The 6,573-nt window shown below is 33.5% G+C and overlaps 1 long non-coding RNA gene across 1 annotated transcript in view; it reads left to right on the top strand.

Moving 5' to 3' along the window:
• Positions 1–1,353, top strand: part of LOC135207457 (uncharacterized) — a 227,372-nt gene extending 226,019 nt beyond the window's left edge. Inside the window, exon 3 of the long non-coding RNA XR_010312967.1 lies at positions 1,177–1,353. This is a non-coding gene — a long non-coding RNA (uncharacterized LOC135207457). The remainder of the gene's footprint in view (positions 1–1,176) is intronic.
• The last annotated feature ends 5,220 nt before the right edge of the window (positions 1,354–6,573 follow it).

Genomic DNA, 6,573 nt, shown 5'->3' with positions numbered 1-6,573 from the left:
CCTAAATTCCTCTTGTCCTGTTCCCTGCGCATGTTATTAAAATCTTGGTGAAATTAAAGTAGTTGTCTTAATCTATTTCAGTGTAAACATTTGGGCTGTTTATTTCATTTTTTTTTTTTTTTTTTTTTTGATTTGGTGGATATTTTAATTTCTTGCGAAGAGCTTGGGGGTATTTCAGTTATAATCGCATTCATAGTGTAATGAAACATTTACATTCCGGACAAATGCGAAAATAGTCATGGCAAACGAGCTCCGATGTGCGTATGATAATACGCAAACCTTAATGCGTACCTGTTCTGAACCCGAGCTGTTTTGTTGGACGTAAGATGTGCTTTCTCCATTTCGCCCCGACCCGAGAATGCAACAGTTTTGATGCCTAGTAAGAGCTTGTATTAAAGTCAAGGTAAATGGATTCAGATTATAAAAAATCACTGTGGAACAGAATGATAGCAAAGTGTAACTGCATCGTTATGCGCGCACGAAACATTGTCGTCGTCTCTCGTTTATAGATGAACTTCATTGAATGCTAGTGTATAGTTATGTCCGGATAGGTTTCCATTTTAACTGATGAGTGTCGTGGGTGGATGCTTTATTGTGAAATTTGGAATATTTCATCCCGCAAATTTACGGTATTCTGATTTATTATCTCTAACATATTTCTTAATTCCTCGTTGGACGACTGGTTATCGCGCTCGCCTACCAATCCAGTGGCGAAGTTCGATTCTCTGCTCTGCCAACGCTGAGTAATGTATATTTAAGAAAGTAATCAACTTGACAATATTTCTTTATTTGTATTTGCTAAGCAGTCACGTGCAACTGGATTAACTAGCAAAAATTAATATCCGTAAGGCTAGTGCATTTATAAAACGCTCTGGAAGGAAGAAATAGCTCGCACTTCCTTTTTCTTTTGATGAAACTCGTTTCATTACGACAGGTCAGGATTTTTCTACACCAGTGAAAAAGTGACAGAACAAAAAGGTGTTTTTATCGATCTGTGCAACGGTTTTATAATTCTGTTATTTTCTAAGAGTCATCTGAAAATAAGCGAAGCACGTCGATTATTTCGCCTAAAGCCGGATTTACATTTCCTCGGCCATTTGGCTTCGAATTTCCGTATTCATGCACAGTTACTTCATTTTTCACCGACAAACAATTTTATTCAGTTTTTTTTTACAGTGGTGATGGACCAGCAGTCGACTAAAGCAGTATACAACCCAGAGACGGTGTGTTCAAACTTTATACCTTCAGCAGAACGGTTCTGCCCAAACTTTAGATTTTATCTGCTCCGTTATATGAACTACAATAGGCGATTCCAAGTCTTATCATGCAGAAGTTTCTTTCAACCTCCCCCTTCCCCCCACCATTTGTTTTCTTATTAAAAAATGGACATTCCAGAAGTAACAATGCCAATAAATATATATATATATATATATATATATATATATATATATATATATATATATATAGTACGTATTTATATGTGTGTGTGTATTTGTGCGTGTGTAATATATATATATATATTATATATATATATATATATATATATATATATAGTACGTATATATGTTTGTATGTGTGTATTTGTGTATATATATATATATATATATATATATATATATATATGATATATATATATATATATATATACACACGTAAGTGCACGCGTGCGTGTGTGTACACACACATACACACACACACACACACACACACACACATATATATATATAATATATATTATATATATATATATATTAGTATTATTCTTGCATGTGTGTATGTTTGTACCCTTAGATGCATTTTATGTGCACGCAGTAGCACTATGTGAATAATAATTTTAAAAATTTCAGTTATAGTAAGGAGCGTCTAAGGGCATGCTGTTAAATATGCTAATTACTCTCACAGGTAAAAATGGATAACGCACCTTGTTTTAATTTTGTACACTTCAAAGATCTTGGTCTTATAAATGAATTAGCCGGAAATGCGTTGTTGGAAAGCTGTTTGTTTCTGTGCTCGATCCGGTGATGGACATTATTGCCAATTTCATCATCTTCAGCAAAATATAAAAAATAAATAAATAAACAAATAAAAAATAAAATAAATAAATAAATAAATGAATAAAGATAAAATTACAATGGGCCTCTCTCGGAGAGGAGTGAAGGTCAAAGTTATTAAACCAGATCTCAGTGATTTTGAGTGTTTGAGACTATGTGGGATGCGATTTACAGCTGAATTCTTTCTTGAAAATGATTAAGTTTATATGAAGTGAATGTGGGTTTTTAAGTTATTATTTTTCTGTCAAAGGAAAGATTTCCTACATTGGAACGTAATGGTCAATTTTTTTTCCATGTACCTTGCGTTTTTGGATATCTAATCTTAAATATTTTGAGAACTGATCAGTATTAAAACTTTCGCCATGGAAGGAGAGACACAGGCGCCTCAGTGGCGTGGTTGGTATGGTGTTTGCTTCCCGAGATTGGTCTTCCAGAATTAACATAGTGTCCTATTAAGTGTTTGTGTTACATTTTCTAAGCAAGTATAGTTGAGCTACAGAAACTTAAACTAAATAGTGCGATAATTTTACAAATATCAGTGCATACTAAAGTTTAATATTTGTCAGGTAAATTATGGTGCCTGATACATATGTTACTAGAAATACAAAATAATTAAGTAGTAAAATGAAATGTTATATTTTGAAATTAAATAAAATTTGCAACAAGATCTGTTTACTTTGAACGTCGCGGCAGCAGTATTACATTGTATGAAAAAATCCTGTGGCTTTAGACGAAGCTGACTAAGTCGACTCAATCCTATTAAATGACACCCACACAGTCTTTCTGTATCAGATCTGTATACCAGGAAACATGGATTAGTTCATCACAAAAGGACTCATTAGTGTATTTTTTAATTATTTTGTAGTTCAGAATAACTAAATCTTGCTTTGACATTCTTTGTTACACATATTCTTGTGACCAGTCAGCTTTGCAGTCTTGAACACTAAACGCAAAGCCTTTTGTGTTTTCTTATTCTAATGGTTTTCAATTATGTGCACCAGTGGACGGAGCATATTTCCTCTTAGCAGATTTACTCTTTGGGTTTCAGGGGAAAAAATACTGTAAATTGTGTACAAAAACGTGCGTCATTCAAACCATGCGATAAATTTAGTTGCCATTTTACAACACTAGAAATAGATTGAGATTGTGTCATTATCTGTAAATTGAAAGCGATAAGCTGTAAACAAAAAGCTTTGAATTAACAGGAGCTTAAAACCTCTTTGGACTGTTTTTAACACTGGGCACTATTTCTCTGACTTGCCCTTAAAGTACACAGATCCGACAAAGAGAGGATTCATCAAAGGCATTTCATCAAAGCACAATTTTTCCACGTATTCTCTCAGATTAAGAAAAAGGCTTGGAATTAACTTGCTCAAGGATAAAGAGTGACACAAAGCAATTAGCTTTCAAAATCCCACCAATTAAGAGGCTTTTGTGAGCTTTTAACTACAAACTCCAGATCATATCGAAATCATTTGTTTTTTATATTTTCCATGTACAGGTTACTGGAAGCAATCCTCGATCGTGAAAATAACTTTTTATCTTGCATATTTATTCAGATATTTGAATATATGTATTTGTAATCCACATTCACACGCAACACATGCATTACACACACACATAGTTATATATAAATTAATAAAATTTGAATGATATAAGTCCTTGTCCCTAATTTTTTATAAATGAATTCCTGTGTAGCTGTTTTTTTTATTATTTTCTCTGTCTTATTATTTTGCTGTTTGATCCTTAATAAAAATTTTATAAATATTAATGATTACATTTTATTTTATTTCGGATCTTAATTGAGAGTTATGCTGCCACTCAAGTGTCGTATCATAAAACATATTTAATATATATATATATATATATATATATATATATATATAAATATATATATAATATATATATACATATATTTAATTATATATACATATATATATATATATGATATGTATATATATGTATATATATATATATATATATATATAATATATATATATATATATATATAGATGTTTGATATGTATACTAGGTGTGTTTGTGAAATACATTTCCTATAGACTCCACTTCTTTTTGTTGATAGAGGAAAACCTCTGACGTTTATGAAGAGGAATCCAATGTTTATATCTGCGCATTAAGCGGAAAATGACCTGTGTGATGGATATGAATACTGATGACTTGAGAATGAATGATTCTCGGTCTCTAATGTTAAATTTTTCATGATATTCGTAGTTACCATGGTTATCATCATTTTATCCTTATCGTATTTCTTCTTTTTACTTAATTCACCAATTTATCTTTATTCGGAGTTTTCTCCGTCGTGCTTTTTGTTTTTTTCTTTTTCTAAACCAATTTCAGGTTACTGATAATGATTACACCGCGATTACTTTATCATCCTTTTGACGTTAATAATTAATTATCATGGTGATGATAATGACCATCATCATTTCCTTCACCGAAATTTAATTTTTTTTATCATCACCATTCTCAGCATCACCATCCCAACCACTGCCAACTTAATTATCATTATCATCATCATAATGATAATTGAGAGTTGGCATCATCATCATTCATCATCAGCCTTGTTCTAAACTGGAAGTTTAAAGTCTCTAGCCAAATGGAGAGGCAAAGCTCATCGCATTAATGAGTATAAACAGGATTCCATTTGGTTTTGCTTAACTCATTCCGGCGAGAGGCCAGGAGGAGAAGAGACGGAAAATCAGAGAATTCGGAGGATCGTGGAAGGACCCGAATATGAAAGATGGATGGGAGGAGAGTAAAGGTTTTCTAATGTTAACGAAAGTTGGCATGTACGTATGTGCTTGCTCAGCATCAAACTAAAAATATGTTTATACATACAGACAAATAATAATTAATTATAATAAAATATATATATATATATATATATATATATATATATATATATATATATACACACACGCATATATATATAATGTGTGTGTGTATTTATAGATGTATATACACATACATACGTACACCGCACTCATCCTTTCCACTGGTTAATGGCAACAGCTAATTCTTTCTGATTTTCAGTTAATAAGTCTGGATATGTTCTCTTCCAACTCATATGTTACCCATTATCGTTTAAAATGTATTATGCATTTAATTTAATGACTAGCCAACGTAGGCGCAATTGATTTTGACAAAATGTAACCATAGTCTTTGTTCTTGTAAGTATCCTCTTCCTATTGAATTAAAGTCGAACACCTCATGACTTGATGACAAGAATGGTGAACCTTCCGATCTTACTGATAATGGATTCTTGAAACATTTATTCTATTCTGTCTTCTACTGTACTTGGCGTCTTTAAGCTCTCTCTTCGGTCATCAGTATGACCGTGAGGAAAGGCCAAGTGGTTGATAGATTGATTTTATAAAATAGTGTTGCCACGGCTGAAGCTCGGCCTTCAGAAACTTTAGGGAACTTTGATTATTGCCTTTGGTATTTCTTAGGAGCTTGACCAGGTATAGGCGCACCAGGGTGTGTTAGATCAACCCGCTACGTTTGGTTTCTGCAAATTACCGTCAAGTTCACATTGGACCATTTTATTTATATTGTACTAGTCTACATTGCTGCTTCAGGTATGCTGTTAATGGCCTGTGGTCTCCCGTACCTATCATCTTCCTCTTATAAATACCCTTTGCTTGTCTTTTTTTTTTTTTTTTTTCTACCCAGTCTTATGGAGATGGTTCTGCTCTTAATAAGTTGCCTCGTCAGTGCACCTCACGCGGTGCACTGTAGGCATTACTTACGGTTCTTTGAGGTGCATCTTCGGCCCCTATCGGCAACCCCTTTCATTCCATTTATTTTACCTCCATTCATATACTCTTTCTTCCATATTGCTAACCACCCACTCCAACAATTGTTTCATAGTGCAACTGCGAGGTTTTCCTCCTGTTACGCCTTTCAGAATGTTCTACGCAGTTTCCCTTTCAGCGCTGAACGTTCTCATAGGTCCCAGCGCTTGGCCTTTGCCCTGAATTCTCTATATCCTTTTCTGAACAAGTATCCTTTTTTTTTTTTTTTATCTACGTCGATCCTCTTCCAAGTTGTTACTCTCGATTAAAGTTTTGTTGTTCCATTGAAGCAGAACTTGTTAGGTTGTCATGGTTGGACACCCAAAGGTTTGACTCTTTGTCCCAACTCTTTTCAACAGCATCGTGCACTGGCTAGGTCTGTGTTGTGTATTCGTGAGCTTAGTCCATTATGGTGACTTGTGTTGACTATGACCATATTACTGTGTTTATCCTTCTTAAAAAGACGAGGACAGCCCGTATAAAGCGATTGAAATGATTAGGATAAAAATTTCAGTCATTTTAGCTTTTTTGTGACTGAGTCACCATGCCAAAACGAAATGATTTCTATAGTTACCATGAGTAAAGAAGAAACGAAAGGGAAGGGTAGTCATTGCATTTTTGCAGAATTGGGAAAAAAGTCATAAGAATGTTTACATGGGATTTTTTTAAAGAGATAAATTTTCTAATTGTCCCCGGAGATCACA

The sequence above is a fragment of the Macrobrachium nipponense genome, chromosome 32 (genome assembly GCF_015104395.2).
Source record: "Macrobrachium nipponense isolate FS-2020 chromosome 32, ASM1510439v2, whole genome shotgun sequence".
NCBI classification, from domain to species: Eukaryota; Metazoa; Arthropoda; class Malacostraca; order Decapoda; family Palaemonidae; genus Macrobrachium; species Macrobrachium nipponense.
The sequence above is the reverse complement of the archived record's forward strand: the minus strand, read 5'-3'. Positions and strand labels throughout refer to the sequence as shown.